Here is a 22,449-nt window from a genome sequence, read left to right as displayed (position 1 = left end):
GGACCAGATCCGCCGTTCCCCCCCCCCCCCCCCAATAGCTAGCAATCCAAAACAGTCCAGTGGAGCCTGAGCGGTGGGTGTTGCCTTCTGACACACGTCCGGTGATGTCAGGGGGTGTGGCATATGCAAATAAGTAATGTTAATGGTTATTCTAATGAGGTCCTGCACCTCTTTTTCTATGAAATGACCCCTGTGAAGAAGTGTGCATGCCCATGAAAGCTTCTATCCAGAATTGAACCTTGTTGTCTTAAAGTGGCCGCTGGACTCGAACTTTATTCTTTTGCTGACTGCCTCGTCACTGAGCTGACTCTGCCAACCTCATTGCGTATGCTGTGAAATTAAAAGATGCCTGCTCCTTGGGAGGAAAGCTATGGCCAACCTAGACAGCATAATAAAAAGTAGAGACATCACCCTGCCAACAAAAGTCCGCATGGTCAAAGCAATGGTATTCCCAGTAGTCATGTATGGCTGCGAGAGTTGGACTATAAGGAAGGCCGAACGCCGAAGAATAGATGCTTTTGAACTATGGTGCTGGAGAAGACTCTTGAGAGTCCCTTGGACTGCAAGAAGATCAAATCAGTCAATCCTAAAAGAAATCAACCCTGACTGTTCCCTGGAAGGCCAGATAATGAAACTGAAGCTCAAATACTTTGGCCACCAAATGAGAAGGGAGCCCTCACTGGAGAAGACCCTGATGCTGGGAAAGATTGAAGGTCAAAGAAGACGGGGACGGCAAAGGGTGAGATGGTTAGACAGTGTCATAGATGCAACGAACATGAAATTGAGCAAACTCCCGAGGACAGTGGAAGACAGTAGGCCTGGTGTGATGTGGTCCAGGGGGTCGCGAAGAGTTGGACTCGACTGTGCGACTGAACAACAACAAAAAGAGTGGATGGTGGAATCCACTCTTCTCAAAGGGAACACCAAAGGGTGACACTCAGTCGAAGGGGTCATTGGATGTTCCTTGAGACACCAGAGGGCCTCGGCTCACCTGGGAAGCCTGTGCAGATGGCAGCCTACCTGGCAGAATAAAAATGCGCAGGGTACATCAGCACGTGCCAGTAGACGGGATATCTCTCCGCACTCTTCCAGTGAGCAAATGGGAATGGATTCCTCAGCTACTATGTTCTTAGGGTTGTCAGGTCCTTCTCAGTTCCCCATGGGGGACTTTGGGGGACAATTCTGGAGAGGGTGGGGACGTCCTCATTGTGATGACATAAGACAAAAGGGACGTCCTGTTGGGGATCAGCTCCCCCCCCCCCGCACCTGTACTCCAAGTGGCAAATTCGCTGCTATGAGTTCATGAGTGCCCTCCCCCGCTTCTTGGTCAAAGCATTTAAAGGTTTGGGGGTGGGGATTAGGGGGGTGGAGCTCCCCCCACTGGCTGGCTGGCCGGTGGCGGTGGGCAGGAGCTCACTAAATTGGGGGATCCCCCACCCCACCTGGAGGCTAGCATCCCTATATGTTCTTGGTGTAGTGGGGAAGCTAGTTCGGTGTCGTGGTTAAGGGCACGGACTCTAATCTGGGAGAACCGGGTTTGATTCCCCACTCCTCCACTTGCAGCTGCTGGATGACCTTGGGCAAGCCATAGTTCTGGCACAGCTGTCCTTGAGAGAGCAGTTCTCAAAGAGCTCTCTCAGCCCCAGCTACTCACAGGGTGCCTGTTGTGGGGAGGGGAAGGGAAAGGAGTTTGTAAGCCACTCTGAGGGTGCGTTCAGACGGGGGCTTTCTGCCAGCATAAACTGCACTGGTTGGAACCGGTGCAGTTTATGCCGGCATAAACGCGATCACACTTGCCTCCATTTTGCGGTTCTTTTCGGTGTACGCCCGCTCACACGCTGCGGGTGTCGGCGAGTTTTTTTTTTTTAAAACACAGCTTGAGCATGCGCATAGGTAGCCATTCACAGAATGGCGATCTTTGCGCATGCTCAAACACCCCCCCATTACATTTAAACTTTAAACGTAAGGCCTCCCTTAAGTCCCGGACTCCCCCAGATAGGTAAAGTAAGGGCTTTAAAAAAAACCCACCAACAACAAACACTCAGGGCGAAGGGAGGGTGTTAAAAAAAGGGGGGGGGGGGGGGGGAATGGAAGCCTCAGGCTTCCGACGGAAATGGCTAGGCACCGCTGGAGAGCGATCAGACGCCGGTGTACATCGGAAGCCACCGTTGCACTGAGGATACCACCACTTGGGACCTAGTGGCAGAGTGCAACGGTGTAAAGGGCTTTATACCGGTTAGGGACAGGAGGCAGATGTTCCCCGTCTGAACGCCAGTGAGTACAACGATTGCAACTGGCACCTATACCGATGTAAAGCCCCCGTCTGAATGCACCCTGAGACTCCAAGTGAAGGGCGGGGTATAAATCCAATCTCCTCCTCCTCCACCACCTCCTCCACCTCCACCTCCACCTCCTCTTCTTCTTCTTCTTCTTTGTCACAGCCCAGTTTCACCTCATCTAAGCCCTGCTACACCTCATCTATACTGGGATATTTTGTTAATGTGTGTTGCTTGTATCTGAAATGTGCAAGCACCTGCAAGCTTACACCCAGAATTAAACTTTGTTGGTCTTACAGGTGCCACTGGACTCGAACTGTGTTCGTGTGCTAACCACCCCTGAGAGCCAGTTTGGTGTAGCGGTTAAGTGCGCAGACTCAAATCTGAGAGAACTAGGCTTGATTCCCCACTCCTCCACATGCAGCTGCGGGTGTGACCTTGGGTCAGTCACAAGTTCTCTCAGAGCTGTTCTCTCAAGGGCAGTCCTCGAAAGAGCTCTCCCAGCCCCACCCACCTCACAGGCAATGTTCCCTCTAAGCCATGGAGTCTCGTGAGCAAAAATTCTACCTTGTGAGCTACCGGCATTACAGTTGTAAGCGAGCAATTTGGCTGCTGCATAAATTAGGTTGCTCTGGAGCCCTCCTTCCTGAGCTAAGACAAAAACGTGTGAGCTGGAGGCTACGAGACTGTGAGCTAGCTCACACTAAGTCAGCTTAGAGGGAACACTGCTCACAGAGTGTCCGTTGTGGGGAGGGGAAGGGAAAGGATATTGTAAGCCGGTCTGAGATTCCTTCGGGTATATCTGGATATTTGGTTAATATAGCAGAGTTTGTCCAGTCATAGAAACATGATACACAGCCCAGTAAATAAATCTCCCAAGAAGCATATGACAAAGAAGGTAAACTTACATTTATTCAAGTAAATCCAGTTCACATTCAGGTTGTGGTCAAAAGAAGAGAGAGAATCCCAATCTAAAGAGTAAACTCTCTGTCACAGAGGCCAGCTTGTCCGGCATCATGTGTGTGGAGTGTGAGGGCACTGTATCTACCCAAGAAACCTGTGGAAAAGAAGAAGAGAAGAGAAGAAGAAGAGATTGGATTTATACCCTGCCCTTCACTACCCAAAGGAGTCTCAGAGTAGCTCACAAACTCCTTTTCCTTCCCCTCCCCACAACAGACACCCCTGTGAGGTAAAAGAAGAAGAAGAGATTGGATTTATACCCCGCCCTTCACTACCCAAAGGAGTCTCAGAGCGACTCACAAACTCCTTTCCCTTCCTCTCCCCACAACAGACACCCAGTGAGGGAGGTGGGGCCGAGAGAGGTCTCCCGATAACTGCCTTTGAGAGAACAGCTCTGAGAGAACTTGTGACTGACCCAATGTCGCACCAGCAGCTGCATGTGGAGAAGTGGGGAATCAGACCCATTCCTCCCAGATTAGAGTCTGTGCTCTTAAGCACTACACCGGGGGGGTGGCCAAACTGCACCTCTTTCGCAGTCTAATTTAATGTTAATAAAAAGCAAGTTTGCATATTTTCCCAATAAAAACGTGTGTGGGATATTTGTTCATGCCTTGCGGCTCTCAGACATCTGATGTTTATTCTGTGTGGCTGTTACATTAAGCAAATTTGGCCACTACACCAAACTGTGTCTGTGTGGAAGGCCATGTGAGAAGAGGGAGGGGATAAAGGGAGAGAGGAACGTCAGAGGGTAGCTTCCAGGGAAATGTACATGTCGTGCCCCCCAATGTTTAGCCATGCTGAGTCGCTCACTCCAACCATCTAAATCCCGTATGTCTTGCCTATACTGCAACCCTCCTTAATATCATTTTATGCTAATTTCAAAACATATGTTTATTGAGAGACCTACCTTTCCCCCCCAAGATCAACACATTTGACTGCCTCCAATCTTCACCAGCCCTTCAGCCAGTTTGACCGCCTTCCCTTCGTTCAGCCCCCCTCCTCCTCCAGCAATCCACTTTATTAAGAGCATTTCTGATGAGCTGCCCAGAACGTTACAAAGTCTTCTGGATAAGGGCAGGCCATTGATTTGTATAATAGCATTATAATCCCTCTGAATTAGTCCGCTCCCCATTCATAATGCATTCTAACACCCTGTTCCCATTTTTTTTTCATCCTTAGCAGCACGATAATCTTATTTATGCAATTACATTTATCTGAATGACCGGAGGGATACCCAAAACATTCAAATCAACCAAACGCTTTGGATAACCGAGAGCACTGTTCAGGCGGAGGGACAAAGAGTCAGTGGTAGACGTGCTAGAGATACATGGACATCTCTGGAGAACGGAGGCGCAGATTGAACATGTGAAGCTTGTTGGAGTGAGCGACTCCACGTGCCTGGACATTGGGAGGGGGCTTTGCTACATCACTCTAAGGATATATAGGTGTTATCTCCTTGAATGGAATGCCTCTCTTCGTCTTACTGTGGGTGTTGTCCTCTGGTACTTCCTCTCTCTCCCCCTTTGTCCTCTCACTCTGTCCACATGGCCTTCCATGGAGACAAATGTCTCTGCCGGTCTCTCCTGTAAAGACAGTGCCCTCGTACTCCCACACACATGATGCCAGACAAGCTGGCCATTTGTGATAGGGAAAGGACTCTTCAGATTAAGCCAGCTTGGTGTAGTGGTTATACTCTGGGGAACTGGGTTTGATTCCCCACATGAAACCAACTGGGTGACCTTGGATCAGTTACAGCTCTCTCAGAACTCTCTCACCCCTACCTACCTCACAGGGTGTCTGTTGTGGGGAGAGGAAGGGAAGGCGACTGGGTATAAATGGAATAAATAAATAAGCCACTCTGAGACTCCTTCGGGTAGTGAAGAGTGGGGTATAAAACCAACTCTTCATCTTCTTTGGTGCAGTGGTTTGGTGTAGTGGTTAGGAGCGCAAACTCTAATCTGGGAGGACGGGTTTGGACTCCCCACTCTTCCACATGCAGCTGCTGGGTGACTTCGGGCGAGCCACGGTTCTCTCAGAGCTGTTCTCTCAAGAGCAGTTCTCAAAGAGCTTTCTCAGCCCCACCGACCTCACAAGGTGTCTGTTGTGGGGCGAGGAAGGGAAAGGAGACTGTAAGCGGCTCTGAGACTCCGAGTGAAGGGTGGGGTATAAATCCAGTCTCCTCCTCCTCCTCCTCTTCCTCCTCCTCCTCCTCCTCCTCCTCCTCCTCTTCTTCCTGCAACCTGAATGTGAACTGGATCTACCTGAATAAATGTAATAGACTTCTTGGGAGATTTATTTACTGCACTCGGTATCACACTTCTGTAACTGTTCAAAACGCTGCTATATTAACCAAAGATCCCAATAAAGCCATCTTACGCTGAATTAGACCGGTGGGCCATCAAGGTCAGTATTGTAACTTGTAAACGAAATGGAGTCAGCCTGTAGGGCATACTCCAATTACATTAAAAAAAATAGCCTACCTGGAGAAATAGTGGTCAGGAGGGTGTCATCTTTAAGATCAATGATAGAAGAGAAAAGATAGACTCCACTTTTAAAGCAAAAGAATTTTTGAGACGTCAGCTGGGGACAGATGAAGAGTCCAAAGAGGAAGAAACGAAGTCTAGTGACTCTGCTACCTCTGGAACGGAAGAGGACTTTGCGGCAGAAAAGGGTGCAGGACCTGCCAGAGTGGTATACAATTTCAGAGACAGAAAGCCAAAGTAAAGGCAAAAGGGCTTGGAAAATGGCCTTTTGAAGCGAAGAATAAGATGATCAGAGATTTCTCTCATAACAACTAACAAAATAACATATAAATAGTGAATTGTTATAAGCAAGAACTCTACAAGTATATTGTGACATTAACACTTATGGTACTAACATTTTTACTAACAGTGAAAAGATCTCCTCCTCTTGGGGTTTTAGTTTAGTGTGGTTTGCTTTCCTTTATCCTTAGTTGTAGTCCCTTCCCTAATATTTCTTTGTAGTTTTTGTAGTATTTGCAAAAATAAAAAAATATCCCTCCGGGGTTTTAAAAAAAAGAAAAGAAAAGGTCAGTATCATCTAAGACCGGCAGAGGCTCTCCAGAGCCTCAGAGGTCTTTCATATCTGGTCTTTTTGAACCAAAATTCCAGAGATTGAACCCTTGAAAACTCATGGTGACAGCTGGAAGAACTCCTGCCAACCCGAATGCTCTGGGCGAGAGGCATCAAAAGCCTGACCCCCGTTAAAGACGGCTTTACACGTTTGCTCCCAGAAAGCTAAAAACTGGGAGGGCATGTCTTCCGAGACATCATCGTTATTAGAGAGGCACGAAAACTTGGTGTTCGGATGTCGCTCTCGTTAAGGAAGGGTTTGAATAATTAAGCTCCTCCCACATCCGGCAAGAAACCCACAGTCTGAGAAATCCGAATGGCTAAAAGAATTGTTGGCTTGAAAACTTACCGCTTGTGTTGGCTGATGGTGGCAACTTCCACCGGGCACAGGAAGCCTTCCTCTGGGTTTGCCAGCTCTGGGTTCGGAAACACCTGGAGATTTGGGGGAGGGGCGGAGCCTGAGGAGGGGAGGGGAGGGGCTTCAGTAGAGTATAAGGCCACAGGGTCCACCTTCCCAAGTGGCCATTCTCTCCGTGGCTTGGAGGTCAGTGGTAGTCCCAGGAGATGTCCAGGCGCTGCCACCAGGAGGTTGGTAACCCGAGCTAATGGCACCCTCCACTTGGTACAAGACATCTTCCTCTGATGGTGTTCATGGAAAGCAACTTGCCTCAGAGAAGACCATGCTCGGAGGCCCAGTTTGGTGTAGTGGTTAAGTGCGCAGACTCAAATCTGAGAGAACTGGGCTTGATTCCCCACTCCTCCACATGCAGCTGCGGGTGTGACCTTGGGTCAGTCACAAATTCTCTCAGAGCTGTTCTCTCAAGGGCAGTCCTCGAAAGAGCTCTCTCAGCCCCACCTACCTCACAGGGTGTCCGTTGTGGGGAGAGAAAAGCAAAGGCTTTCTAAGGTGAACATTGTGTCAAATAGCACTCCCACTTGTTGTTCAGTCGCACAGTCGAGTCCGACTCTTCGCGACCCCATCGGCCACATCACGCCAGGCCCTCCCGTCTTCCGTCATGCTCCGGAGTTTGCTTAATTTCATGTTTGTTGCCTTGATAACACTGTCTAACCATCTCGTCCTTTGCCCTCCCCATCTTCTTTGACCTTCAATCTTTCCCAGCACCAGGGTCTTCTTCTCCAGTGAGTGCTCCCTTCTCATTGGGTGGCCAAAGTCTTTGAGCTTCAGCTTCAGGAACTGGCCTTCCAGGGAACAGTCGGGGTTGATTTCCTTTAGGATTGACTGATTTGATCTCCTTGCAGTCCAAGGGACTCTCAAGAGTCTTCTCCAGCACCATAGTTCAAAAGAATCTATTCTTCGGCGCTTGGCCTTCCTTATAGTCTAACTTTCGCAGCCATACATTACTACTGGGAATACCATTGCTTTGACCATGCGGACTTTTGTTGGCAGGGTGATGTCTCTACTTTTTATCATGCTGTTTAGGTTCGCCATCGCTTTCCTCCCAAGGAGCAGGCGTCTTTTAATTTCATGGCTGCAGTCACAGTCTGCGGTGATCTGGGATCCCAGGAACGTGAAGTCTGTCACCACTTCCACGACTTCCCCTTCTATTTGGTTCTAACTGTTGCTTCTTGACCCTTATATGGGTTTCACAGGAGACTTGTGAGGTGGTCTGGTACTCCCATCTCTTTAAGGACCTGCCATAGTTTGTTGTGATCCACACAGTCAAAGGCTTTAGCGTAGTCAATGAAGCAGAAGTAGATGTTTTTCTGGTACTCTCTTGCTTTCTCCATAATCCAGCAAATGTTGGCAATTTGATCTCTAGTTCCTCTACCTCTCCGAAACCCAGCTTGAACTTCTGGCAGTTCTCTATCCACGTACTGCTGAAGCCTAGCTTATAGGATCTTTAGCATGACCTTGTTAGCATGTGAAATGAGTGCAATTGTGCGATAGTTTGAACATTCCTTGGCATTGCCCTTCTTTGGGATTGGAATGTAAACTGACTTTTAAATACTGGGTTCAAGATGCATTGCAATGAAAAGCTCTACTTTATTAAGTGATTTCAGGAACAAGACTGAAACCTCAGGGCAATAGCCCTGTTTAAATAGCATGCAAAACCCACACCCAAACACACCCAACTCCTAATGATAGGCTATTTACACAGCATTAGTTTCTCATTGGCCACCTCCAGAGTCCTGGTGGGCTATTGTTCTAGAGCTCCAAGCTCAGCCAGGCTCTGGAACCCAGTCCAGGAATGTTCCAGCCCTAATACATAACACTGACCTTTTCCAATCCTGTGGCCACTGTTGTGTTTTCCAAATTTGCTGGCATATTGAGTGCAGCGCTTTAACAGCATCATCTTTTAAGACTTTGAATAGCTCAGCTGGGATCCCATCATCTCTGCTAGCTTTGTTGTTAGTAGTGCTCTCTAAGGCCCATTTGACTTCGCACTCCAGGATGTCTGGTTCGAGGTCAGTAATCATACTGTCATGGCTGTCAAGGACATTGAGCTCCTTCTTGTATAGTTCTTCTGTGTATTCTTGCCATCTCTTCCTAATCTCCTTTGCTTCTGTTAGGTCCCTACCGTTTTTGTCCTTTATCATGGTCAGCTTTGCACAGAACGTTCCCTTGATTTCTCCAATTTTCTTGAAGAGATCTCTAGTCCTTCCCATTCTATTGTTTTCCTCTATTAGTTAGCATTATTCATTCAGGAAGCCCTCCTTATCTCTCCTTGCTGTTCTCTGGAAATCTGCATTCAGTTGGGTCAATCTTTCCTTTTCACCTCTGCCTTTCGCTTTCCTTCTTTCCTGTGCGATTTGTAAAGCCTCATCAGACAGCCACCTTGCTTTCTTGCATTTCTTTTTCTTTGGGATGTTGCTGATTGCTGTCTCCTGGACAATGTCACGAACCTCCACCCATAGTTCTTCAGGCACTCTATTGCACTCCCAAGCTATATATAAATATAACTCCATCCAAGACAGAGGACATCTCAAGTCCTTGGTCTGCCTTTCGACTAATCCAAAGAACCTCTGTCTTGTGAAGATTAAGTTTCAGCTCGTTCATTCTCATCCAGCCCTTGACTGACTCCAAGCACCAGTTCAGAACGTCAACAGCATCCTTGGAATTAGGTGGAAAAGAAAGGTAGAGCTGGGCGTCATCCGCATACTGGTGAAACCACAGCCCGGACCTCCCGATAACCAGGAGAGAGTCAGTTTGGTGTCGTGGTTAAGTGTGCGGACTCTAATCTGGGAGAACCGGGTTTGATTCACCACTCCTCCACTTGCACCTGCTGGATGACCTTGGGCAAGCCATAGTTCTGTCAGAGCTGTTCTTGAAAAGAGCAGTTTGTGTCAGAGTTCTCTCAGCCCCACCCACCTCACAGGATGTCTGTTGTGGGGAGGGGAAGAGAAAGGAGTTTGTAAGCTGCTCTGAGACTCCAAGTGAAGGGGGGGTATAAATCCAATCTCTTCTTCTTCTTCTTCTTCTTCTTCTTCTTCTTCTTCTTCTTCTTCTTCTTCTTCTTCTTCTTCTTCTTCTTCTTCTTCTTCTTCTTCTTCTTCTTCTCCCAGCGGCTTCACGTACATATTAAATAACGTGCGGGGTAAGATCGAACCCTGTGAAACACCACAGGTCAAAAGACATGGGGCAGAGCAAAAATCCCCAGCCCCACCTTCTGAACTCCCGCCCCCCATAGGGCTCAAAGAGACGGGGCCTTCTCTATGGTGGCCCCTGTCTCATGAAACTCCCTCTCGTCTACCCTCCTCGGGTGCTTTGTTAGTTTTAGATAAGTCTTTTCATTCTCCAAGACTGCTTTGATGCATGTTATATGTGCAGATCTAGATTTCCCCCCTCGTTTGCTTCCCTGGATTTTTTTTTTATTGGTGGCGGAAAGTTCCATGAAATTGCAACTGACTTATGGCGACCCCACAGAGTTTTCAGGGCAAGAGACATTCAGAAGTGGTTTGCTGTTGCCTGGCTCTGCGTCATGCTCCTGGTTTTCCTTGGAGGTCACCCATCCAAATACTAGCCAGGGGCGACCCAGCTTAGCTTCTGAGATTTGATGAGATTGGGCCCGCCTGGGCTATCCAGGCCAGGCCGGGTTTTTTTTATTGCTGCCCAATTAACACCACTGTTATAATTTATAGCTCACTCTTTTGTTTGCCGCTAAATGAAGGTCATTTGTAAACTGTGATTACAGTTTGGTGTAGTGGTCAGGAGCGCAGACTCCAATCTGGGAGAACCGGGTTTGATCCCCCACTCTTCCACAAGCAGCTGCTGGTGTGACTTTGGGTCAGTCACATGTTCTCTCAGAGCTGTTCTCTCAAGGGAGCGGTGGCGCAGGCAGTAAATGCCTGCAAGTAAAACTATCTCCGAACAGCCTTAATAGCTGTTCGAGTCCCACTGCGGCCGGGGTGAGCTCCCGGCCCTTATCCTAGCTCCCGTCCACCCAGCGGCTCGAAAGCCCTTAACAGCAATTAGACAAATGGGTACTCACTCCTTAAGAGTGGGGGGCACCCTACCCTACCTCCAATATTGGAGGGCGGCGGCTGGACGATGCGGTGAATCGATGAGCGGTGAGCCGGTAGAGAAAACATGGTGACGGATTGGTGGCAGGCGACTCGAGAGGCGATTGGAGGCGGTGTGGAGGCGCAGTGACGTAAGCACGGTCGGAGCCTCCGGGACAGAGACCAGTTGCGACCTCATCGTGCAGCCGCGCGCCATAAAAGGACCATCCCAGGAAGCCAAGCCGAAGAGACAGAAAAAGACCTCCGCTGAAGGACACGACCGCCTGGTCCTAGCAAGACCCCGCCACAGAAAGACCTACGCTGCGTAGGTGCCTGTTAAGGCATCTATCTCCCCTGATATGCATGTGGCCCTAGTTGGGCGATTAAATGTATATGTGTAAACTGCTCCGGGCCTCCGGGAAGGAGCGGTATAGAAATGTAATGTAATAATCATAAGGGCAGTCCTCGAAAGAGCTCTCTCAGCCCCACCAACCTCACAGGGAGGGGAGGGGAAGGGGAAGGAGACTGTAAGCTGCTCTGAGACTCCTCCTTCTTGGAATACCAGCAGTCGGGAGGCGGAGGCAGGCTTTATTTAGCCACCTCTCTGAATATCCTCCTGGCCTCCAGTGGGGAACAGTCACCAGAGGTCGCCATGACTTCTGGGTGCACACACACACTCACATGCACACGCACATATAAAACAAATACAACCCCCCCCATAACTCTTCCTGCTCCTGGTACTGTAGCCTGGCACCTGATTGTTTTGGTTGCAATAGATTCTCTTGATTGGTTGCAGGGGTTGGCCCATAAACCTTTTAAAGAAATATATAAAGCCCCACACATGAGAGTGTGCTGGAGGAGATCTATTGGCCCCTTCTTTGGGGAGGAGCTGCGGCTTGTTGGTGGAACATCTGCTTGGCATGCAGAAGGTCCCAGGTTCAACCCCCAGTGTTTGCAGTTAAAGTAACTAGAGGGTGGGTGATGGTAAAGACCTCTGCCCGAGACCCTGGAGAGCTGCTGCTGAGGAGACAATACTGACCTTGATGGACCAGGCAGTGGGTGATGGTAAAGACCTCTGCCTGAGACCCTGGAGAGCAGTAGACAACACAGACCTTGATGGACCAGGCAGTGGGTGATGGTACACTGACCTTGATGGACCAGGCAGTGGGTGATGGTAAAGACCTCTGCCTGAGACCCTGGAGAGCCGCTGCTGAGGAGACAATACTGACCTTGATGGACCAGGCAGTGGGTGATGGTAAAGACCTCTGCCTGAGACCCTGGAGAGCTCCCAGTCTGAGTAGACAACACAGACCTTGATGGACCAGGCAGTGGGTGATGGTAAAGACCTCTGCCTGAGACCCTGGAGAGCTCCCAGTCTGAGTAGACAACACAGACCTTGATGGACCAGGCAGTGGGTGATGGTAAAGACCTCTGCCTGAGACCCTGGAGAGCCGCTGCTGAGGAGACAATACTGACCTTGATGGACCAAAGGTCTGATTGAGTAGAAGGCAACTTCATGTGTGGAGATCATGGTAAGACCACCCTGTGATCTTCCATGGCAGAGTGGGGGGGTCTAAATTCAGGACTCCCAAATCCTTCTCTGACGCTCTAACCACTCTAATTAATTAATTAACTATCATATGGCAGTGTGTGTAGCATAGCCAGGAGATCCTAAGATTGTCTGGCAGCCGGGAGTTCAAGCTCCTTTAGTGTTATGCACCACTAGGTGGCGAGCTAGACTTGTTTTTTTAAGGTAAGAGACGTTTCAGAGATGGTTTGCCATTGCCTGCCTCTGCGTCACAACCCTGGTATTCCTTGGGGATTGCCCTTCCAAATACTAGCCAGGGTCAACCCTGCTCAGCTTCCGAGATCTGACGGGATCACGGCCAGGGTTTCCTACTATACCACTCTACTATGCTGGTTCTCCAGTTCTTGTAAGTTTCCTCACCTGGTCGTCCCCAGCCTGGGAAAGACTATTATTTGAGTTATACGATTGTGTCCACGTTCCTTTCTGATTCAGTATGGCCCACTAGGGCAAATTAGGACCTGGATTTACACCTGGCCCTTTGAGTGGATGGTGTGATCTGTTGGATCTCGGTGTCATCTGATCTCTTCCGGGCTGGAAACTGCAATACCAACCCTGGCCTTCTGAAGTGGTGGCGCTATAGCACAGCTATGACGGAATCGATTGCTCCCTTGGATCCCACGCTCTTGGGACGTGCAGAGAATCAAGTACCGGGGGCTACGCCACTGAAACCGTCAGTTGGAAACCCTCCCTTACAACACTTGTTTGGGCCCAGGGTATATTTGAACGCAAACAAGCATGCTTTGATTGCCATATACACATGAACACTTCAAGCTGCCTTGTATTGAACCAGGCCACTGGTCCATCAAGGTCAGTGTTGTTTATGTAACCTCAGCTTGTGGGCTCTGTGGGGCAGAACTTGGAATGGACCCCCCAACCAGTGTTCCCTCTAAGCTGAGTTAGTGTGAGCTCGCTCACAGTTTTTTAGCCTCCGGCTCACCCATTTTTGTCTTAGCTCAGGAAGGGAGGGCTCCAGAGCAGACTAACATATGCAGTAGCCAAATCGCTCGCTCACAATTTTAATGCCAGGAGCTCAGAAAGTAGAAGTTTTGCTCACAAGACTCCACAGCTTAGAGGGAACATTGCCCCCAACCCCTGCCATCTCCAAGCTCCACCCCCCAAAACTTCCAGGGATTTCTCAACCCAGCACTGGAAACTCTCTAGGTGGGTGGGGTTTTCACACGGAGGCCGCTGTAGTCTGCCACTCTGTCACACTGGGCTCTCAGTGAAAATTGCCACGTTCATCACTGTGACCTCGTTAGATTTCAGATCATTTCCCCTCCATTCTGGCCATTCAATTCACCCATTAAATGTACACGCTGTACGCCTGACACTCAGCAAACAGAATCTATGCCTCGGAGCAAATCTATTGCACAATATTTGAGGGGGGAAAGAAAATAGTTCCCCCCCCCCGGTTTCAAATGACAAGAGGTTGAGGGGGGGGGAACCACCCCCACACAATTAAATTAGTTCCCTCAAACGCAGCAATTACTCGGGAGGGAGGTCTCCACTGTTCAAACATGAATTTGAAATTTGGCACGCCATTAATTTATAAGTACGGGTTGGGCATTTGTGTGCTTTAACATGCAAGTCCTGCAAAGCATATTGACATAAATGACTGTCATTAGCGTGCAAGGATATGTTCTAGTCTGTGAGGTCAGTTCAGCCCAGACTGGAGTTTTGCAATGGGCTCTAGCTTTGGTTGCCTTACAAGACTGTTCTGAAGCTTCAAAAGATGCGAAAACATAGCAGCAAGGCAAAGGTCGCCAACCTGTGTTATCCACAGAGGCAGGCTCCTAATTTAATTGGGGGAATTAGCTTTTATAGAGACAGAGCAAGAGGCAGGTAACTGGGATCTCCACCAACGTTTACGGGGATTTCTCTGAGAACTCTCAAAATAAACCAGACAGATGTCCATCTGGAATGGTTTTTATTGAAAAAGAATAAAAGAGCAAAACATACATACACACTCAAACACACAAACCAGCTAAGAGGAAAATTAGGGAGAAGCAGGGAGAGAGAGAGATTTTGGAGAGGTGATATTCACCAATCTAGAAGAGTGAGGTCCATGGAGGCAGCAAAATGGCCAGCGTTTCATGAAGAAGAGGAGGAGAGGGCCCACACTGAAGTGGGGGTGTGAGGTATGGTGTCGAGAATATACACACACTCCTATGGTGCAGGGTGCTGGCAGTTATAGGGGAAATGTTCCCTGGGGCAATCTGACATGTGCGGTCCAAAAACAATAACTTGATAGCTGTTCTGGGGATGAACAATAATTTGGGAGAAACCTTGATGAGTTTACCTGAGATGAACTATGGATGGTAATGATTCTTGATGACCCTTTGAGTACCAGACAGGAAAACTACCAGTTTGTGTGAATAGGGCTAATTAAGGTAAATGGGTGAGGGGGAAACAATGCTGACTCATGACGAGATTAGTCCAAGGTGGGGAGATCTATCATGGCAGACCCATTGTTCCTTAATTACGCATCTCCTGAGGGTGTGAATAGGGTTCTTAGTCGGCCACTTCTGATTCACCTTCAGCAATATTTTTCCCAAGCTTGTCTCTTCCTGGCATCCAGTTTGTGTCTCTTTTTAGGCCAGGCAGTGTATATTTATGATTTTTGAGGTGATACTGTATGAAGGGTGTTTACGCCTTTCTCACTCTGCTAAACTGCCCCTCTGCTGACTGATAAAAACCTCCAGGCGGCAGTTTCTAGGTGCACTGCTTGGATGGAGTGGATGAGCCGTCGCTTCTACTAGGCATGTTGCTCAGAAGAAAGCCAAGGATGTCTCCCCCCATGTCACCCTGGCTCAGCTGAGGAATGAGCAGCTCATTAGAAGAGAGGAAAAAGAGGAAGAGATTGGATTTATACCCCACCCTTCAATACCTAAAGGAGCCTCAGAGTGGTTTATCATCTCCTTTCCCTTCCCCTCCCCACAACAGATATTCTGTGATGTAGGTGGGGCTGAGAGAGCTCTTTCGAGGACTGCCTTTGAGAGAACAGCTCTGAAGCAACTTGTAACTGACCCAAGGTCACACCAGCAGCTGCATGCGGAGGAACGGGGGAATCAAACTCAGTCCTCCCAGATTAGAGTCTGTGTCTCACACACTGATTTCCCTGATCATTTGCTTCACCCGTCACTTCCACAAGACATCAGCTGTTAAGACTCACTCAGTGAGACTCAGAGAATGCCGGGTTCACGATGATTCACAAAACCAAACAAGGACCCACGGAAAGTAGGAAAACCAACATACAAGTACCGTGCACAGATGATTATAACATATCACAAATAATTTTATATTTTTTGAAAAATATTTTTACAATAATATCTACATATATAATAAATCCTCTTAATCAAAAATATCAAAAATCATCTCCAAGAATCTCAACAGCTATAGCACAACCTTTAATAATAGTCCTCCTCTGTTAAATAAAAGTTTCAAAAGGGAGGACTCCTTAAAGTCTCTTTATAACATGTGCTCGTTTCTTCCTCCAACAGAGGTCCAGATATCCTTCTGTTTCCGGATCTTCCTCACTGCAGAAAAGCACTTTGGAGGAGGCTTGTAGTTCATAAAAATTTTTTTTGCAGCGTTCATTGAAGAGAACTTTGGATTAAAACTTTGGTATGTGGCAACCTTGTGCTGAAAATTATTGTTGAATTCCCTGAGGAACTTCCTTAGCTTCCCACCTCTGATAGGCTCGGGCTACTCAGAGCTATCCGGGTTGCTACAGCCTTCCTTAGGCAAAGGTTTTCCCTTGCTCGAAAGCCAGTCGAATCCGACTCTAGGGGGGGCGGTGCTCATCCCCGTTTCCAAGCCGAAGAGCCAGCGCTGTCCGAAGACGTCTCCGTGGTCATGTGGCCGGCATTAGATGCCAAGGCGCACGGAACGCTGTTACCTTCGCACCGAAGCGGTACCTGTTTATCTACTTGCAATTTCTTGCTTTCAAACTGCTAGGTTGGCGGGACCTGGGACCAGAGACGGGAGCTCACTCCGTCATGCGGCACTCGGGTCTCGAACTGCCAAACTACCGGCCTTCCAGTCTGCAGTTCAGCATCTTAACCACTGAGCCATCGTGGCCCCACAGCCTTCCTTAGGTCCAGTCAAATATATAACAACAAGAGCCCAGTAGCACCTTAAAGACTAGCAAAACCTTCCGAACCACATTTTTCTCGAAAGGGATGCAGCTTCAAAATCTGTCCCAGTCTGGATTTTCTCTGGAATTACAACTAATCTCTTTTTTACACACCCAGGGAAATGCTGATTGCCACTTTGGGGTCAGGAAGTAATCCTGGAGGGTTTTTGTCATCTTCTGGGCATGGAACAGGGGTCACTGCAGTTTTGGAGGGGGGAGGTATTTGTGAATTGCCTGCATTGTGCAGGGGGTTGGACTAGATGACCCTGGAGGTCCCTTCCCACTCTGTGATTCTATGATTCTGTGTCCCACCTTTAGGATGGCAACCCTATTGTCTGAATCGGGTCATTTCATAGAACAAGAGGTGCAGGAGCTCATTAGCATAACTCATTAGCATAACTCATTTGCATATGCCACACCCCCTGACATCACTGGAAGTGTGTCAGAAGGCAACACCCACCGCTCAGGCTCCACTGGACTGTTTTGGATTGCTAGCTATTGGGGGGGGAACGTGCAGATCTGTCCTCGCAGAGGAGGGAGAGCTTGTACCTGAATAAAACTTGGTCTTAAAGGTGCCACTGGACTGTTTTGGACCGGGGGGCCGGGGGGAGCTCTGCAGCTTACCTGGCTGCTTCCTGCTCTGACTGAGGGCTGCTGGGAGCAGGGGGCGGGGCTTGTTGCATGTGCCCGCCCCCTGGGCTCTTTACTGCCGGAGCTTCGCTCCTGCGCACTCCTGCAGGAAATGACTCCTGGTCTGAATCAAATCATCTCACAAATTTTACGGGGAAGAGGATTCAAGAGTGCCAAGGCAATGGATCATAGAATCATAGAAGAGTGGGAAGGGACCTCCAGGGTCATCTAGTCCAACCCCCTGCACAATGCGGGAAATTCACAAATACCTCCCCCCTCCACACCCCCAGTGACCCCTGCTCCGTGCCCAGAAGATGACCAAAAAGAAAAAGAAAAAAAACCCAACCCTCCAGGATCTCCAATCAAACTAACCTGGAGAAAAATTGCTTCCTGACCCCAAAGTGGCGATCGGCATTTCCCTGGGCGTCTGTAAGAAAGGGCCACAAGAACTAAGCACTGAGGCACCCTTCCTGCCTTCCCCTCTCATGGTCTGCCTAAGTTCACAGAATCAGCACTGCTGTCAGATGGCCATCTAGCCTCTGCTTGAAAACCTCCCAAGAAGGAGAGCCCGCCACCTCCCAAGGAAGCCTGTTGCACTGAGTTCTTCCTAATGTTTAGTCGAAAACTATTCTGATTTAATTTCAGTCCACTGGTTCTGGTCTGACCTTCTGGGGCAACAGAAAACAACTCCGTGCCATCCTCTATACGACAGCCCTTCAAGTACTTGAGGATGGTTATCATATATGACACAGAATGCTAGTCTTCTTCGTCTTGTAGAATGCCGGGAGGCAGAGCGAGGACTTTCTCTCAGACCTGAATGAGCAGAGAGAGGCAGATGGACGAAAGGGTTCTCTCAGATTCGTGAGACCACTGAGGGCTTGGACTGTACCTTGAACTGAGGCTGGAAGCTGCTAGGCACCCGTGGCTATTTTATTCAGTTTGGTGTAGTGGTTATACGTGTGCGGACTCCAATCTGGGCCAATCAGGTTTGATTCCCTGCTCCTCCACATGCAGCTGCTGGCGGGACCTTGGGTCAGTTACAAGTTCTCTCAGAGCTGTTCTCTCAAGGCCAGTCCTCGAAAGGGCTCTCTCAGCCCCACCTACCTCACAGGGTGTCTGTTGTGGGGAGGGGAAGGGAAAGGAGTTTGTAAGACGCTCTGAGACTCTGGGTGAAGGGCGGGGTATAAATCCAATCTCCTCCTTCTCCTCCTCCTCCCCCTCCTCTTCTTCTTCTTCCCAAATTGGTCCAATGAACTCCCTGACTTGGTACCATGAACAAATTCCACACAGACCGCATGTTCCAAAACATCCTCGAGGACACCCCAGACTAAACGAGTCACTGGAATCCACTGAGGATCACAAAACACGACTTATCTTGGGTCCCAGTTTGGTGCGTGGAGAGAGGTGGGTTCTAAATCCATGACTGGATGTCCCTAGAGTCAATTTGAAACGTAATTCAGCTGAGTTGTGTTCTGATTCAGAATGGGATCGTGTAGGACTGAGAGCATCCTACGGAGGCCCGTAGTCGGGATTATCTAGAATGTATTTTCTTTTAATAAAGATAAGTTTTATTTTAAGAGACCTTTCTGTGTCTCTATCAGCGCTTAGTGGTTTCCAAGCTTACACCTCTGCCTTTGGTAAGGAGGCATCACTCAGGAGACACACAAACCGAGGGAAGAGTGTGGGTGACACGGGTAAACACACTTTCACAGACATGTGCAGCCACACACATTTTTCTGCCAACATGGGGCAAACCTTTTCCTGGCGGGGCTGAAGTCCTCAGTGCAGAAAGAAATGCCGTTTAGCCAATAGAAAGCCGTTGCCAGGATAGATCTCTGAACTGCAAGCTGCCAAGCACTTTAGATGACAGCTCTCAGCTGCTGCAAGTTAATCACTTCTGCCAGCAGAAGAAACAATTCTGAGAACAAGCCGCCAGGTGGGGGTGATGACTTCTATAGTCAAGAAAGCGAACACTGAGGCAGGAAAATTCTCTTAAAGGAGTCCAGTTTCTTGACACGGAGTTAGAAGGGATCCTAGAGGTCACCTACTCCAACCCCCTTGCTCAGGGCAGGAATTAGTCAACTACAGCACCCTACTCTGCTTCCAGGAGTGCAAGCCTTTAAAAAAATGTTTAAAAATGATTGAAAAAAGCATTTATAGGAGAAATTCTTCTGGACTTTAAGAAAGGGGCGGAGCCCCCAAATGCCCCACCGTAGCTATGGGGCCTGGGTCTACAGCAACACCTGAGGATCCTTTGAGGGAGGGGCATGACGATGGCACGTTTAAGTCTCCCACTTCGGTGGGGGACATCTTGCATCCTCTTTTGGTTGCCCACCAGCCTGCTGAGGACCAGTGGGAAGAATTATTTTGTAACATGGCCCCACGGCAGTGGAGTGATGTCCTTCCTGACGAATATCCAGAAGTGCAATCATATCATTTGCATGAGGGCGAGGCAACAGTCTAGGAATTGGGCACAACTCTATGGTTTCACCCGAATCCTAGAGCGTGGCCTTGGCATCATGGTGGCGATGTGATGTCACTTCGACTTTTTCCTGTGGCAGGAGACCTCCCGCTGGCAACCCCTGCTTCCAACCACAACTCTGTCGGCCTGCTGGGAGAACTTATTCATTTGTCTATCTATTTACAGCCCCCCTTTCTCATAGGGACTCAAGGCAGATAATGCATAGTGTTATGTACTGGGGTTGAAAAATTCCTGGTTGAATCACCCCAGAGAGTGGCTGAGCTTGGAGCACAAGGACAATTGCCTACCAGGATTCTGAAAATAACCAGTCTAGTAGTAATGTTATGTAAACAGCCTATCACTGGGAGTGGGGTGTGTTTGGGCGTGGCAATTGTATGCTATTTAAGAGAGATGAGGCTCTGGAGTCTTGTCTTGCTCTTGCCGAAATCACAAATAAAGTTGAGCTGATCACTGGACTCGAGCCTGCTTATCCATTTGTTGTTGTTGTTGTTGTTCAGTCGCACAGTTGAGTCCGACTCTTCGTGACCCCATGGACAAGATCACGCCAGGCCTTCCGGTCTTCCGCCATCCTCTGAAGTTTGCTCAACTTCATGTTCGTTGCATTGATGATGCTGTCTAACCATCTCATCCTTTGCCGTCCCCGTCTTCTTTGACCTTCAATCTTTCCCAGCATCAGGGTCTTCTCCAGTGAGGGCTCCCTTCTCATTTGGTGGCCAAAGTATTTGAGCTTCAGTTTCATTATCTGGCCTTCCAGGGAACAGTCAGGGTTGATTTATTTTAGGATTGACTGATTTGATCTCCTTGCAGTCCAAGGGACTCTCAAGAGTCTTCTCCAGCACCATAGTTCAAAAGAATCTATTATTCGGCGCTCGGCCTTCCTTATAGTCCAGCTCTCGCAGCCGTACATGATTACTGGGAATACCATTGCTTTGACCATGCGGACTTTTGTTGGCAGGGGGATGTCTCTACTTTTTATCATGCTGTTTAGGTTTGCCATCGCTTTCCTCCCAAGGAGCAGGCGTCTTTTGATTTCATGGCTGCTGTCACAGTCTGTGGTGATCTGGGATCCCATGGATCCATGGAACCCACTATTTAACACATAGTGAGCCAGTACAGTCAACAAAATGGGACGTTCAGTGGATACACGAACATATGAAGCTGCCTTATACTGAAATTGGCCATCACAGTCAGAATTGTCTACTCAGACTGGCAGCGGCTTTCCAGGGTCTCTGGTGGAGGTCTTTCACGTCACCTACTATCTAATCTTTTAAACTGGAGATGCCAGGGATTGGACCACTGAGACATGCCCCTTCCCCAATACCCAATAATTATAATAACCGATAATAACCAATGCATCAGGATTTGGGTAGTCTGGAACCACCAGAGACATGTATTAAAATATCTCTGTCACTTACCTCCAGGGAAAACCTGGAAGTGACATCACGCCTGTCTAGGAATTGCCATGGCAACCATAGGCACAAGTCTCCTATTGGCCTTACCACTGAGTAAGAGTACATGGGATTGGGCTGTAAAAGGCACAAAGGCAGCTGATGTATTCGCAGCAGAGTTTGCTCCTCAACACCACCAGCGACGTACGTTCTCCTGAAGGAAATATCACATGCGGTCTGAAATATGGGCGTATTCTTGAATGGCACCCCTCTAGAACTTCTTTGCGCTTGTCCAGGGGTGGGACAGAAATGTTTCACACAAGTAGACGGAGCCAATTTAACGAGTTTGCTCTTTTCGACTGAGCAGCAAATTCCTTTTCAAAAAGACCAGCCATTTTGGCACAATCCGTGCAAGTCATTTTTGGAGGGACCAGGCCGGATTTTGTTTGTAAAGAGCGCCCAGTCTGGAACGTCCCGCTGGTCTTCCAGACTGAAGACATCTTTCCACAGTGGTTGTCGTTCGCAGGGAGAAAACCCCCACCATCGCCTTCAAACCTCACCCCCTCTCTCTTCCAAGCGAATGTTCGAGAGTGTCGAAAAACTCCAGATCTGAAACCTCCCGAACCACATCTTCCTCGAAAGGGCTGCGGCTTCCGAAACCGTCCCAGCCCGGATTTTCTCACCCGCTCTCTTTCTCTTGGCCCCCTCACTCCTTTTGTCTTCTTTTTGAGGTCTTCTGAAGTGAGGCAATCTTTTTTTTTAATATATTTCTTCCCCCCCCTCCCCTTCCATCGGCATCAAAGTTAGGACTTTGTTAGGGAAGCTCGCGCCCAGCATCTGTTCCTCCTTTTTCTCAGGCTAAAAGAGCAGACTGCTGCTCGGCTGAAAAAGGCCTGCATTGAGGCTGCGATTGCCGCTCTTTGCTTCTCTGTCACACTGTCAGGCTCAATCAGAAAGCAATGAAAGTGATACAGAAGCGAGACTTTGCCGGCGAGCCTCCGAAACAAAGAGAGCTCCGGTGCCTCGTACAGATTTCACATCCAATTTAACTCTTTGCAAAAGGATTTTAGGAAATACATAGTCAAGAGTTTGGTGGGGGGAGAGAGAGAGGAAAAAAAATGGATCTGGGTCTAGCATAAAGGCTAAAAGTATTATCCAGGCTTAGATAAGCCACAAAGATAGGCTGATAGTATTTTCCAGCATAAACCACATTAGCCGGTATTACACGTTGAGCTTTCTTTGCCCGTTAAGTTCGCAAGGAGATTTGAGGGGAATTTAGCAGCTATATAAAATGACTCTTTCATGATTCTTAGCCTTAACAGTCATTTTACTTGTAACAAGGTGCCTGAATGGCTGCCGTTGAAATCACGTTGTCTAACAAATCTGGTATTAGAGGGTTAGTCTCAGTTTACTTATTAAGAATTTAGTTGAGTAAAG

The sequence above is a fragment of the Gekko japonicus genome, unplaced genomic scaffold, assembly GCF_001447785.1.
Source record: "Gekko japonicus isolate JY-2015 unplaced genomic scaffold, Gekko_japonicus_V1.1 scaffold2561, whole genome shotgun sequence".
In the NCBI taxonomy this organism is placed as follows: domain Eukaryota; kingdom Metazoa; phylum Chordata; class Lepidosauria; order Squamata; family Gekkonidae; genus Gekko; species Gekko japonicus.
Note: the sequence above shows the minus strand (reverse complement) of the source record.